The sequence below is a fragment of the Symphalangus syndactylus genome, chromosome 18 (genome assembly GCF_028878055.3).
Source record: "Symphalangus syndactylus isolate Jambi chromosome 18, NHGRI_mSymSyn1-v2.1_pri, whole genome shotgun sequence".
NCBI classification, from domain to species: Eukaryota; Metazoa; Chordata; class Mammalia; order Primates; family Hylobatidae; genus Symphalangus; species Symphalangus syndactylus.
Genome location: NC_072440.2, coordinates 48,923,520 through 48,940,135, shown reverse-complemented (window position 1 = coordinate 48,940,135; position 16,616 = coordinate 48,923,520).

Genomic DNA, 16,616 nt, shown 5'->3' with positions numbered 1-16,616 from the left:
AATTGGGATGGGCATCATAATATCTGACCCAGATATGTGTCTCACAATGAGTCTGTTACGGTTAAGTAGCAGGTCAGACATGAGCAGGGCAGAAGAGGGCTGCCCCCGGCCCACAGGCACACATCAGGAATGTCGGGCGACTATCAGGTGATGGTCAGGCTGTTGTTAACTGTCTCTGTAAGATAATAATTGGTCACAGCTGGTTCTAGGGAAAGGCAGGCTCCTAACAGATGAAACACCTGAAACCGGTGATCAGCACCTTCCTGATAAGATCTCAGGAGTTGGGAAAGTGTGCTCAAGTATGTGCATACAGATGGCCCGCCCCAAAGGAAGAATCAGGGGAGAAGTAAAGCAAGACCCCGGAAGTATGCCGAGGTACAAAACCCCAAGTTAAAAGGTCCAACTGCGCACTTGTCTTTCAAGTTGCCCACTTGGCCCTCTTCCAAGTGTACTTTCCTTCCTGACCTAAAGTTTTTTTTTAATAAACTTTCATTCCTGCTCTAAAACTTGCCTTGATCTCTCCTTCTGCCGTATGCCTTTCAGTCAAATTCTTTCTTCTGAGGAGGCAAGAATTGAGGTTGCCGCAGAATTGAGGTTGCCACGGATAACAAGTCGCACTGTCCATTTCCCCTTCTTTGAAATCTACTCTTCCCCTGGAGGTAGATGTCCTGTAGATATTTTGTATAATAGAATCCCTTTGAACCTGGAGTAGACATCCTACTTAAGATGGGTCATTTTGATTTTCTTTCCTGTTAATCTGGAATTGAAGAAATTCCAGAACACTCAGGAAGTCTCTGCATGGAACTCAATCATATAAACAGTTACACTGTAGTCACAGCAATAGAGTCTGCCAAGTAAAAGGAAAGCAGGAAAAGCTGGGTCAGGAGAGGGATAAAGAAGAGTGATACTGATACACTAGAAACCTGAGGTCACAGGAGGTACACCTATGGTTGCCGGTGACAAAGGGTAACCTAGAGAGGAGGAAGGTAGTTTTGTATTTAATGTGGAACCACCATGAGGAGACACCAGTACTCTAACGGAGGGCACAGTGAGTGGTGGCACTGTTCAAGAACACCTGGAAGTGACTGAGGATCAGGTCAGTAGATAACAAAAGGAAAATGGTGCTGACAGACTGATGGATGAGTATCACCTAGAGACCTCAAGATACAACTGGATAAGATTTGGATCCGGCCGGGTGCGGTGGCTCACACCTGTAATCCCTGCACTTGGGGAGGCCAAGGCAGGTGGATCACGAGGTCAGGAGTTTGAGACCAGCCTGGCCAACATGATGAAACCCCGTCTCTACTAAAAATACAAAAATTAGCCAGGTGTGGTGGCAGGCACCTGTAGTCCCAGCTACTCAGGAGGCTGAGGCAGGAGGGTCACTTGAAACCAGAAGGCAGAGGTTGCAGTGAGCCAAAATTGCACCACTGCACTCCAGCCTGTGCAACAAGAATGAAACTCTGTCTCAAAAACAAAAACAAAAACAAACAAAAAGATTTGCATCCACGAGATGAGGATGGTAGTGAGCCCCTGAACATTAGCTAACTCTTACAGTATTATAGTGATCCCTTTAGTACTAATAATTAGTTAGGCTTAAGGAACCTTGCAGTCATGTAAGAGAAAAGGACTGTATTCCAGGGCAATTGCTTTCAAATAGTAGCAAAAGAATACAGCACAGTGGTAGCTTTACATTCAGATGCACTATTCTGAAATAAGTGTCTGGGTCAAATGGTATTGCTAGTTCTAGATCCCTGAGGAATCGCCACACTGACTTCCACAATGGTTGAACTAGTTTACAGTCCCACCAACAGTGTAAAAGTGTTCCTATTTCTCCACATTCTCTCCAGCACCTGTTGTTTTCTGATTTTTTAATGATCGCCATTCTAACTGGTGTGAGATGGTATCTCACTGTGGTTTTGATTTGCATTTCTCTGATGGCCAGTGATGATGAGTATTTCTTCATGTGTTTTTTGGCTGCATAAATGTCTTCTTTTGAGAAGTGTCTGTTCATGTCCTTTGCCCACTTTTTGATGGGGTTGTTTGTTTTTTTTCTTGTAAATTTGTTTGAGTTCATTGTAGATTCTGGATATTAGCCCTTTGTCAGATGAGTAGGTTGCAAAAATTTTCTCCCATTCTGTAGGTTGCTTGTTCACTCTGATGGTAGTTTCTTTTGCTGTGCAGAAGCTCTTTAGTTTAATTAGATCCCATTTGTCAGTTTTGGCTTTCGTTGCCATTGGTTTTGGTGTTTTAGACATGAAGGGGTATATACCCAAAGGACTATAAATCATGCTGCTGTAAAGACACATGCACACGTATGTTTATTGCAGCACTATTCACAATAGCAAAGACTTGGAACCAACCCAAACGTCCAACAACGATAGACTAGATTAAGAAAATGTGGCACATATATGCCATGGAATACTATGCAGCCATAAAAAATGATGAGTTCATGTCCTTTGTGGGGCCATGGATGAAACTGGAAAACATCATTCTCAGTAAACTATCGCAAGGACAAAAAACCAAACACCGCATGTTCTCACTCATAGGTGGGAATTGAACAATGAGAACTCATGGACACAGGAAGGGGAACATCACACTCCGGGGACTGTTGTGGGGTTGGGGGAGGGGGGAGGGACAGCATTAGGAGATATACCTAATGCTAAATGACGAGTTAATGGGTGCAGGAAATCAACATGGCACATGGATACATATGTAACAAACCTGCACATTGTGCACATGTACCCTAAAACCTAAAGTATAATAATAATAATAATAAATAAAAATAAAAATTAAAAAAAAAAGAAATAAGTGTCACTCAATGGCCAGGTGGCCTTGGCTAAATTAGTCACCTTCTTGGGACCTCATTTGCTCATTTATAAAGTGAAGCATCTGAGCAAGTTGATTTGATTCATGTGATTTTTTTTCTTGGTCTGAAATCAGTATTTTGTTAAGCTATGACTATGTTTCATTTGTTCTCCTCCTCCTTCAAAAACATTCCCAAACAATATTTTGGAGTAGATAATTCATTTCGTTTTTCCCTATGCTTAGAGTTTTTGTCTATATGTATTTTATTATAAATCAACATTTGTTTCAATCTTTCTTATAACCTGAAGTACAAATGAGCAACTTTCTTAAGACAAAATTTCAAAAGAGCAGGGTTTTTTTTGTTTTTTTTTGCAAGAATTTAAAAAGAAGTGTGCTGAAATGAATCTTTCCCCTATGAAGTATGGGACCCAAAAGTCATTATAAACATGTCTCTGGTACACGTCAGTGGCTCAGCATTGGAAAGAAGCAATTTAGCTATTGTCAAAAATCTGATTTGTGTTTGTTGAAGTATTCCAGGTGCCCCGTGTATGGAAACCTTCCTGAAGCTCTGACCAGCAGCAGCATTGCACCGATAGAGGCCTGGAAAGTGAAAAGCTGGTGAGAGCAGTGGAAGAAGGAGGATAATTAATGCACCTAAATCTTTGACAGGTAATGGAACATTATGTTTTCATAAATCTGAGTGTGGTAGAGGAGTCGAAAGAAAAAAAGTGGACGCACAGAAATGCAGACACAAGATTTCTACTGGAGAAACAAAATTCCTTATAGGCTATCCTATAAGGCATTAGGAGGACAGTCTAGGACTAGCCCTAGGAAAACCTTGAAGGAGACAAAGTGTGTTTGAGATTATCTCCATTATGCTTTAAAAACTAGACAACTTATTTTCTGCGATATAATTTGTGCGTATTAGAGTGCCATCTGAAGGCATGAATGAGGCTTGAAAATGAATTGTGAAATTACAACCTCTACTATAGAATCAGAGTTGTTCAATATTTTTGAATTACTCTTTTTGCTAGCACCACAATCTCTATACATTCTGTAGAAATATGGAGACGTAATGACAGCTTAAGCACTAAGTGTACTAGGTTAGTAGGTGATGGAAGACAGGGAGACAGAGAAAGGAAAGAGAAGGGGAAAGAAGGAAAATTTTAGAATACTAAAAAGGCATCAGGAATGCTGCTGGAAACATTTATAAATGTTATTTAATTTTTTTCCCATTAAAAAAGACTACATTGAATGCTGATAATAAAATGGAATAAATGTTATTTCTTTGGGAGAAGAGTGGAGGTTTTTAAACAATGTTATTAAATGTCAGGGGAGGCAATATAGCGTATCAGTGAAGGCCATGGATGTAGGTGTCTGGGAGGTGTGGGTTTGAATTCAAGATGCTGCACTTGCTAGTCACTCAAAGCATCAGTTTCGTTGTCATCAAAGTGACCCTAGTGACATCTAGTTTTTATAGGCTGCTGGTCCCAGAGTAAGCATTCTTTATCCATTATCTCATTTTATCCTTACAATTGACATCTGGGGTAGATATTGTTATGCCCATTTTGCCGAAGAGGCACCTCTTGCTAAAAGTAACAGCTGGCCAGTGGCAGGAAACCCAGGTTTTATGACTCCAAGTCTAGAGCACCTTGACTTACCTGGGATTTTGACCAGAGAAGTCAGAACAAAAACAGGCAGAATGAAAGTGGCATGCCACTGCCATGTTCTTCAGGGCCCAGGTGTCCTCTCGGAGCTGGTAGTATTATGTCAGGAAATAGAGGCCCTTGAGTGAGGCCTTCCTCTTCTTGCCACTCCATTCAAATTGACCTGTGAGCTAGTCCCTGAGCATGTGCTGTCTATTGTGGCAAACCGGAGGTGGGACTTCATGTCACAACACTATCCTATAATAATAGCCTCATCTCAGGCCATGGCAATGATTCAAAATAAATTCAGAAGTTCTTGAAATCTCCCAAGCTTTGCTCCTTATTTTCCACACACAAGGTTATTCTTCAACCCACACAGTCAATCAAGAGGCATAGTTAACTGACACCATATTTGCTGCTGCTATTATCTGCTTGAGGCACGTGAGCCTGGGAAGCAGGCCTTTGGGCCAGGCTGGACTCCTATTTATAACTGTTTTCCAGCACTGGGTTTTCAGAGTGGTTTTCTCCTCCTCAGTCAATTAGTATTTATTATCCCCTATAAACTCATCATTAAGGTACCAGAAAAACATTAAGAAGCCATTATCTTGAGATAAAGGACTTTATATAGAGTTCCCAAATGAAGGTTGGGGTGGAGGGTAGGGGGTGAATTGATTATTTCCAACCATAATGACTGCTTGTTGCTCTCTTTCAACTAGTTTTTAACCTATAGAACTGATTCAAGCAAATTGTAGATATTGCAGCAACACAGAATGCTATTAAACAGAGGAAAATATAAGGCATCAATAAAGAATGAGTTTGAATTTGCTTTCTAGCCTTCCAAACCTGCTAACAGACAGAACAAGCAGAATTTTAAAAGGCTCGTCACTGAAACCATAACTTAAAACATAACACGTATATTCTAGTGTTTGATCCACTCATAAGTAGTTGTACAGTCTTAGATGAGTCACTTGACCTCTCTGAATCCTAGTATTCTTTTATCTAAAATAAATGAAGCATAATGTGTGAGAAATTATATACCTATGTTTCTTTTAGCTGGAACCTTGAGCTTCTGGGCCCCCTCTCCTAGAAATATATTAATTTTAATTGTTATGGCAGGTGGGTAGACTAGGCTGTTGCTGCAATCTCTGGTCTTTACTGAAGTTTCAGGTCTCTGCAAGTTGGAGGGGGTGACTTTGGGCTCCACAGCAGGGAAGGACCAAGGGCCAAAGGCCCCACCACTGGCCTGTGAAATATCCCCTAAACTGACAGGCATCAGACTACATAAGTGTTTAGACACTTATAATAATTACAGGTTAAGAAAAATGGATTCAGAACTAGAGAGCTTTACTCCCTGTTCTGACACTAATTTGACTTACTACTTTAGACAAGCTACTTACACTGCCAATTTTACATTTTCCCCCTTGGCCAAAAGGGAAGAATCATATTGATTCTAATTATTTTATCAGACTGTTGTGAGGATCACCCTCACCCCCACCCGTGCATTGTACCTAGATATAAAATACCTTCAACATCTGTGGGGTTTGTGGTGGCAGATCTCATTTATCCAGAACAGATACGTCACTCACTAGCCTTTCTGCATGATTATTCTTAAAGAACAACTCTTAGCTTGCCACTTCCCTATTTTAAAACCTTCTATGGCTCCCATTCTTGATGAAGGTAATCTGAAAAACCCAAAACGTCACAAGCCAGGTGATATGGTTTGGCTGTGTCCCCACCCATATCTCACCTTGAATTGTAGCTCCCATAATTCCCATGTGTTGTGGGAGGGACCCAATGGGAGACAATTGAATAATGTGGGTGGTTTCTCCCATACTGTCCTTGTGGTAGTGAATAAGTCTCATGAGATCTGATGGTTTTATAAAGGGAAATCCCTTTCACTTGGCTCTCATTCTCTCTCCTGCCTGCAACCATGTAAGAAGTGCCTTTCGCCTTCCGCCGTAATTGGAGGCCTCCCAACCACGTGGAGCTGTTAGTCTATTAAACCTCTTTTTCTTTATAAATTACCCAGTCTCCGGTATGTCTTTATCAGCAGTGTAAAAATGGACTAACACATCTGGTTACTGACAAGGTCATAGAGACCAGTTAGACTCAACATTTGCCAGCTCTGTCATCCTCAACTGTGGACAAACAAGTCCTTCGTACTCCCTTTTTTCCACTCCTATTTCTTCAGACACTTCCACGAGAGGCTGCCAATGATCTGTCAGATCAGTGTGGGCTTCTAATCCCTTCCCATTGTCTTCCCACATCTGTTCTCCAATGAAGAATTGCCCACCTGATCCGGTGCAGCCGCTGCCTCCAACTGTCAATCAGTTCCTTCTTGAGTATCCATTTCCTTTGCATCAACTCTGCTACTCAGTCCATATGACCACCGGCACCCTGATTCTTCTTCCTATGGTGGCTGCAGTCACAATGCTGAAGTCCTGGGATGCTATCTAAAGTCCTCGGCAGTCTGATCCCAATCTGCTCCAGCTGCGTTGCCTAGTTCTCCCCATGGGAACTTTGTGCTCGAGGCAAAATTTCTTTCTTAACTTCAGACATCCTTCCTGCTTAGAGTAACCTCTACTCTACCATCCCTTTTATACCTTTTTAAGCTTTGTCATCTTTCAAGCTTTAATCAAAACCTCACCTTCTCCAAGAAGCCTTTCCTGACCCCCTCACTGAAACTCAGTAGCCTTTTCTCTCAACAGCAGTAATTTTATTCCTTGCATTCTACATATAACACTGAAATGCTGTCAGAACTGTTTGTTTGTTTGTTTGTTTGCTTGAGACAGTGTCTTACGCTGTCACCCAGGCTGGGGTGCAGGGGTGTGATCATAGCTCACTGTAGCTTCCAACTCCTGGGCTCAAGAAATCCTCCTGCCTCAGCCTGCTGAGTAGCTGGAACTACAGACACATGTCACTGTGCCTGGCTAATATTTTAAAAAAACTGTTGGTGAGACAGGGTCTCACTACATAGCCCAGGATGGTCTTGAACTCCCGGCCTTAAGGGATCCTCCCCCCTTGGCCTATTAAATTGTTGGGATTATAGGCATGAGCATACTGCAACTGACCAGAGCTGACTTTTGAAGTCAGTACTCAGTCCTAGTACAGTCTTTGCAAATCTTACTGTTTAAATAATATCTTGAACTCATTTTTCTAGAAGTCCTACTAAAATACATATCACTTGTGGCAAAATGTTGGATACTAACAATATTACTACTCCTTCGGGTCCTGGTGGGGGATGAAAGGATTTGGTGAAATCCTACACTCACCAAATACCTAGTGAGCATTAATTATGTATCAGCACCATGCTGAGATTTGGTGGTAACAGAGAAGATGCTGTTTCTGTCCCATGGATCTTACATCTGTGTAGGAGAGAGGGATATTAAAAGCAAACAAAAAACCCCACCTACCAAATAACTGTTATGTCACAACAATTTTGTTAAGTGTCATGGAGGAAAACTATAGTGTATCAGAGGGTATATTAAGTAGAATCGAATCTGAATTTGGCAGTAAAATGTGTCCTCTATGGAAAGTGGCATGATCTCAGATTGAAAAGGTGAGGAAGAATTAGCCAGGTAGAAATGAGATGAGACCATTGCCCAGTGAGAAAAGAGCCCCTGCAGGGTACTGGGGTGGGAAGGAGCATGGGGACTGGGGTAACAGAAAGAAGCTGTCTGGACAGAACAGGGTGATCTACAAACGGAGTGATGGGGATGCGGCTGCACATACTAGCAGCCAGTGGCTGGATCGTGGAGGTCTTTTAGGCCATGACATAATTTTGATTTTAATCCTAAAAGTGAGGTGATACACATGCCTAATTTTAAGGAATGCTATAATCATATTGAGGTTTTTTTAAAAAGATAAATCCCAAGAAGAAAGGTTTTGGGGTGATGTAAAAAGTAAACTAGATGCATTCTTTAACAAAAGAGGGATTCATAGGAGAGAAAGTTGGGGCAATAGGAATATCTGACTTCCCCCATTAAACATGTCTACCAGAGCTGGCCTTTACAGTGGCCCACTCTCAGGTTCATTCCTGCTGTAAAGTTCCCAAGTAAATTCCTGCTGTAAAGTTCCAAGTTCCTGCTGTAAACTTCCTGCTGTAAACTTCTCAAGGTAAGGAAGACTCCTGCTGAGGCAGAAGACTGCTACAGTTTACCCAGCCAGACTCTCTGATTCTCATGGAGAGAAAAGTGTGACAACGGGAAGGTAGAAAGAAAGATTGTGACTTGGTCCTCTCACCTTCATGAAGCTGGACAAGTAGCAGTTACCCTCTTGCCCACCAGTAAAGAAATAGAACTGATTATTCTATAGATGGTATCTTTTTTTTTTTTTCTCAGTATCACACTAATCAACTCCCTGTGGCTGTGATGATGAGAGATGCTAAACTGCTGAAATGGCAGACTTTCAGAGGAGATAAAATTGAGCACCTGCTCTTAGGTCCATAAATAACTGAGGGTTATTTTCCCTGGGGACTCAGATGCTGGTCCTAACGTTCCCACCAAATGTTAATGTAGTCATTACACTGTGTCTGATTGAATTACCATTGTAATTTCAGGAGAAAAGCTTTGGTTTGGCCAGAGCAAAAAGTGTACTTTAAGAAGCACTAGTTTATACCTGAATTAGATTTTGTGGCTGAACATCTAGGAATTCACAAAATCCAGAAAAAAAAATCTGGCTTTAGTTGTTCACCATTTTTGTACTTGAATATGCCTAACCTAAAATCTGCTTTGTTGTTGTCAAACCAGCATGGGTCCATAATTATTATCAATTTTACCTTATTCATAATAAAATAAGCATTATTGAAAAATAACCATGTCTAAAACTGTACTAACTGCCAATCCTCTTCCACCTGATAGCTTTTTAAGAATTGACCTTGCCCATCTACTTTTCTAGTGAAATAATTGCAGCATCACTTCTTTGCTAGGTAACATAGGACATATTTGGTGATTCTGTCTGCACGTGGAAGGACTTTCTCTTCTATAGCTATGAAGTATTCTCTCTTCTGGTGGCCTTTGACATAAGTATTATAAATCTACCAATTATCAGAAGTGTGTGACGTTGCCCAGTTTCCAAATCTTCCTTAAATGCTTGTCCACAGAAATATTTGAACAATTGAATAACACTCTACTTTTCATGAAGACATTCCAGAATCATAAAGACAAGCCCTGGGCTCTTTGATATTACTCTTTACTTGAAAGTGACCTTACTGTGATAGGCTGATGCCTAGCACCTAGCAGTTATCATCTAGAGTTCCTAAGAGCTTTTCCCAATATCTTTCTTTCATCCTTCATTTCCACTTCGTTTGAGATTTCCCAGCCTCACTATCACTCTCACCACCTCTCATCTGCCATGTGGAAAAGATGCTTCATTGGCGTTCCTACTTCCCTGCTCAATCACATGCAAAGTTCACCCTGAGTCATAGTTGTTAATGGTTCCCCCCTGCCTTTTGTACTTGTTTCAAATTCTGCAACTCAGACTTCAAAGCCCCCCAGTTAACTGGCTCCCATTGAACCATCTTCTACAGTGCCTCAAAGGAACTCTTATTCTTTCATCAGTCTGGTTTTCCCATTGCATCTGCCCCTCGCACTCCCAACACATACATATAACTCATATTCATTTCAGCTACATGAATTAATGAATAATATGTCCCTCCATGCAATGTTCTCTTTCCCTTCATTTCACTACTTCAAATAAAAACTCACTTCACATATTTAATGTATATTTGGACATATGTATACACCTGGATACCATCACCATAATCAAGGCAATAAGCACATCTATCACTTCCAAAATTTCCTTGTGTCTCTTTGCTTTTTAACTTAACTTTATTTACCTTGTAAGAGCACTTAACATGAGGTCTGCTCTCTTAACAACTTTTAAGTGCATACCACTGTATTGTTAACTATAGACACTACAGCAGATATCTAGAAGTTATTTATCCTGTAAGACCATTAATATCTTACATTTTATTTCTTTAACTTTATACCCAGCTGATAACTCAGTTACTTTCAGAATTCCAAGTTTGATTCATTTTCTTTCAAAATTTTGAAGGCTTTACTCTACCATGTTCTAGCTTCTAGTTTTACTTCTGGGAAGTCTAATGTCATTTTGATTCTCGATCATTTATACAGGACATACTTTTATTCTCTTTGGACGCTTTAAGATCTGTTTTCCCATTAGCCGAAATGTCATCATATCATGACTTGATATGAGTCATTTCTCACTTATGATGCTAGGCTCTGAGAAAGCCCATTCAAGATGGAAACTTGTGCCTTTTGCTTCAGAGATATTTATTATTTTTGTTATTATTATAATCATTACTAAATTTTCTATATTCTATTTTTATTCTGAAAGTCCTGCTATTTGGATACTGGACATCTTACAATGATCCTCTAAATCATGTATTTGGACTCTTCTATTTTCAACCTACCTGTTTTTGGTTTTACTTTTTGAAATATATCTTCAATATTGTCTTCAAAAATTATATACAATTTTTTAACAGGTATCTCATTTTTTGTTTTTCAAGAGTTATTTTGTCTTGTGATTTGCTTATTTCTTTTGTATAAATTTATGTTATTCAATAGATGTAATACTTTATATGTGCAGTGGGGTTTTGTATATCAATTATACCTCAATAAAGTTTTAAAAAAAGAAACTAGAAAAAATATAGTTGACCCTTGAACAATGTAGGAGATTGGGAGGCTTACCCCCTGTGCAGTTGAAAATCCACATATAACTTTGTACTACCCCAAAACTTAACTACTAATAGCCTACTGTTGACTGGAAGGCTTAGCCATAACATGAACAGTCTATTAACACATTTTGTATGTTATATGTATTACATACTGTATTCTTAAAATAGGCTAGAAAAAAGAAAGTGTTATTTAGAATATCATAAGGAAGAGAAAACACATTTTTACATTACTGTATTGTATTTATCCATACTGTAAGTTTATGTTGCTTATATACAGGATAAATTGTCTATTTGCAATGGCAGGCAACCACAGCTGTAAATCTTATCTATGGTACCTATCAAGCAATCCAACTTTTCCTAGTAAAGTCATTACTTTTCTCTGCTTCTTGGGAGCACTTCTAGCATCACTAGAGGTACTTCGTATGGGTCCTATGGTGTTATTCAAGGTTTGTGGTATTACACTATACATGAAAAATACACCAGAATCACAAGAGATCACTTTTCACTGTGATTCGCATTTTACTGGAGAGATGAACGGCTCACAGGGAGATGATGAGCATCACATGGCATTTTAAGAGGATACTTGGGAACACTTGAGCTCATGGCAAAAGCAACAGGAGGTGGCAACAAAATTATTACAGTAGTACAGTATGTACTACAGTTAATTTTATACAGTTATGATTTAATAATACTCCATCTTTATGTTTCTTTACATTTCTCTTGACTGTGAATGGCATCATGTACAGTCTGTGTGCATAAGTTTTAATAAATTTTAACTTTTGCAATGGATCTGTGCATGTTTTATTGTAGTAAATGATAAAGTAGACTAATATCTATGTATAATTTACACATTGATGTCACACATAAGGTTTTCTTGTTTTTTTTTCTGTACTTTTAGCCAATGCAGTTTGTTTGCAAGTTTTTTCAAATTGTCACAAATCTCCAAAAAATTTCCAATATATTTATGTAAAAAAATGTGTATAAGGGGATTCATGCCATTCAAACCTGTGTTGTTCAAGGGTTAACTGTAGAGACCACAATGGTCTAAAAAACACCTAACTTTCCATGTACTCATGAGTAGCTATTTGAAGATTTACTCCTTTTTAAAATTGAGTTATTGATTTTTTAAGTAATTCAGTTGTAGGAGTTTCTTATATACTTTGAAAATTAACTCCTTGTCATATATATGGTTTGCAAATGTTTTCTCCCATTCCACATGTCAGCTGGTTCCTTTGCTGTGCAGAATCTTATTAGTTTTATATTGTCCCACTTAGTTATTTTTGTTTTTGTCTTCTGTGCTTTCAGTGTCCTGTCTATGAAATCATTGTCAAAAGCCATGTCGTGAAGGTTTTAGGTTTTATGTTTAAGTCTTTCATCCATTTCGAGTTGATTTTTGTATAAGGGTTCAGTTTTATTATTTTGCGTGTGCATTATTTTATATGTATATTCTTTTGCAGTTTCCTCAGCACCATTTGTTGATGAGACTATGCTTTCCTCATTGCATATTCTTGGTACCCTTGTCAAAGACCAATTGACCATATATGCAATAGTTTATTTTGGGCTTTCTATTCATTTCCTTTGGTCTATACACATGTCTTAATGCCAGTACCATACTATTTTGATTACTGTAGAATTGTAATATATTTTGCAATCATTATGTGTGACGCCTCTAATGAGCTAAGGTCATGAATAGACATGTCTAAAGAAGATACGTTAGTCCATTTTCACACTGATATAAAGAACTTACTGATGCTGGGTAATTTATAAAGGAAAGAGGTTTCATTGACTCACACTTCTGCATGGCTGGGGAGGCCTGAGATCATGTACAATGATGGTAGAAAGGAAAGCAGACACGTCTTACATGGTGGCAGGTGAGAGAGAGTGTGTGAAGGAGGAACAGTTGAACACTTATAAAACTATCAGATCACGTGAGAGCCCACTCACTATCACAAGAACCATATGGGAGAAACTGCTCCTATGATCCAATCACCTCCCACCATGTCTCTCCCTTGAAACATGGGGATTGTGGGGATTACAATTCGAGATGAGATTTGGATGGGGACACAGAACCAAACCATATCAGAAGATATACAAATAGCCAAGAGGTATGTGAAAAGTCATTAACATTATTAATCATCAGGGAAAGGCAAATCAAAACCATGATGAGATATCTCCTAACACCTGTCAATATGGCTATTATCAAAAAACCAAAAGAAAACAAGTAATGGTGATGAGATGAAGAAATTTGAACTTTTGAATATTGTTGGTGGGAATGCAAAATCGTGCAGCTGCTGTGGAAAACAGTATGAGATTTCTCAAAAAAATAAAAATAGAACTACCATATGATCCAGCAATCCTGCTTCTGTGTATTTACCCAGAAGAATAGAAATGAGCTCAAAGAATATTAGCACTCTTTTGTTCATTGCCTTACACAATATTAAAGATGTGAAAACAATCTGAATGTCTATTGACAGATGACTGGATAAAGAAAATGTAGCATATAAATAGAATGGAATACTATTCAGCCTCAAAAAACAAGAAACTTCTGTTATATTCAACAATATGAGCGGTGGAGCCAAGATGACTGAATAGGAACAGCTCCAGTCTACAGCTCCCAGCTTGAGTGATGCAGAAGACGGGTAATTTCTGCATTTCCATCTGAGGTACTGAGTTCATCTCACTAGGGAGTGCCAAACAGTGGGTGCAGGACAGTCGGTGCAGCGCACCATGTGTGAGCTGAAGCAGGGCGAGGCATTGCCTCACTCGGGAAGTGCAAGGGGTCAGGGAGTTCCCTTTCCTAGTCAAAGAAAGGGGTCACAGATGGCACTTGGAATATCAGGTCACTTCCACCCTAATACTGCGCTTTTCCAACGGGCTTGGAAAACGGCACACCAGGAGATTGTGTCCCACACTGGGCTCGGAGGGTCCTATGCCCACGGAGTCTTGCTGATTGCTAGCACAGCAGTCTGAGATCAAACTGCAAGGCGGCAGCAAGGCTGGGGGAGGGGCGCCCGCCATTGCCCAGGCTTGCTTAGGTAAACAAAGCAGCCAGGAAGCTTGAACTGGGTGGAGCCCACCACAGCTCAAGGAGGCCTGCCTGCCTCTGTAGGCTCCACCTCTGGGGGCAGGGCACAGACAACAAAAAGTCAGCAGTAACCTCTGCAGACTTAAATATCCCTGTCTGACAGCTTTGAAGAGAGTAGTGGTTCTCCCAGCACGCAGCTGGAGATCAGAGAATGGGCAGACTGCCTCCTAAAGTGGGTTCCTGACCCCTGAGCAGCCTAACTGGGAGGCACCCTCCAGTAGGGACAGACTGACACCTCACTTGGCCGGGTACTCCTCTGAGACAAAACTTCCAGAGAAACGATCAGACAGCTGAATTTGCAGTTCACGAAAGTCCGCTGTTCTGCAGCCACCGCTGCTGACACCCAGCCAAACAGTGTCTGTAGTGGACTTCTAGCAAACTCCAACAGACCTGCAGCTGAGCGTCCTGTCTGTTAGAAGGAAAACTAACAAACAGAAAGGACATCCACACCAAAAACCCATCTGTACATCACCATCATTGAAGACAAAAAGTAGAAAAAACTACAAAGATGGGGAGAAAACAGAGCAGAAAAATTGGAAACTCTAAAAAGCAGAGCACCTCTCCTCCTCCAAAGGAACACAGTTCCTCACCAGCAACGGAACAAAGCTGGACGGAGAATGATTTTGATGAGTTGAGAGAAGAAGGCTTCATATGATCAAACTACTCTGAGCTACAGGAGGAAATTCAAACCAATGGCAAAGAAGTTAAAAACTTTGAAAAAAAATTAGACGAATGTATAACTAAAATAACCAATGCAGAGAAGTGCTTGAAGGAGCTGATGGAGCTGAAAGCCAAGTTTTGAGAATTACATGAAGAATGCAGAAGCCTCAGTAGCCATTGCGATCAACTGGAAGAAAAGGTATCAGTGATAGAAGATCAAATGAATGAAATGAAGCGAGAAGGGAAGTTTAGAGAAAAAAGAATAAAAAGAAACGAACAAAGCCTCCAAGAAATATGGGACTATGTGAAAAGACCAAACCTACATCTGATTGGTGTACCTGAAAGTGATGGAGAGAATGGAACCAAGTTGGAAAACACTCGGCAAGATATTATCCAGGAGAACTTCCCCAATCTAGCAAGGCAGGCCAACATTCAGATTCAGGAAATACAGAGAACGCCACAAAGATACTCCTCGAGAAGAGCAACTCCAAGACACATAATTATCAGATTCACCAAAGTTGAAATGAAGGAAAAAATGTTAAGGGCAGCCAGAGAGAAAGGTAGGGTTACCCACAAAGGGAAGCCCATCAGACTAACAGCTGATCTCTCAGCAGAAACTCTACAAGCCAGAAGAGAGTGGGGGGCCAATATTCAACATTCTTAAAGAAAAGAATTTTCAAACCAGAATTTCATATCCAGCCAAACTAAGCTTCATAAGTGAAGGAGAAATAAAATACTTTACAGACAAGCAAATGCTGAGAGATTTTATCACCACCAGGCCTGCCCTAAAAGAGCTCCTGAAGGAAGCACTAAACATGGAAAGGAACAACCGGCACCGGCCACTGCAAAAACATGCCAAATTGTAAAGACCATTGAGGCTAGGAAGAAACTGCATCAACTAACAGGCAAATTAGCCAGCTAACATCATAATGACAGGAACAAATTCACACATAAGAATATTAACTTTAAATGTAAATGGGCTAAATGCTCCAATTAAAAGACACAGAGTGGCAAATTGGATAAGGAGTCAAGACCCATCAGTGTGCTGTATTCAGGAAACCCATCTCATGTGCAGAGACACACATAGACTCAAAATAGAGGGATGCAGGAAGATCTACCAAGCAAATGGAAAACAAAAAAAGGCAGGGGTTGCAATCCTATTCTCTGATAAAATAGACTTTAAACCAACAAAGATCAAAAGAGACAAAGAAGGCCATTACATAATGGTAAAGGGATCAATTCAGCAAGAAGAGCTAACTATCCTAAATATATATGCACCCAATACAGGAGCACCCAGATTCATAAAGCAAGTCCTTAGTGACCTACAAAGAGACTTAGACTCCCACACAATAATAATGGGAGATTTTAACACCCCACTGTCAACATTAGACAGATCAACGAGACAGAAAGTTAACAAGGATACCCAGGAATTGAACTCAGCTCTGCACCTAGCGGACCTAATAGACATCTACAGAACTCTCCACCCCAAGTCAACAGAATATACATTTTTTTCAGCACCACAGCACACCTATTCCAAAACTGACCACATAATTGGAAGTAAAGCTCTCCTCAGCAAATGTAAAAGAACAGAAATTATAACAAACTGTCTGTCAGACCACAGTGCAATCAAACTAGAACTCAGGATTAAGAAATTCACTCAAAACTGCTCAACTACGTGGAAACTGAACAACCTGCTCCTGAATGACTACTGGGTACATAA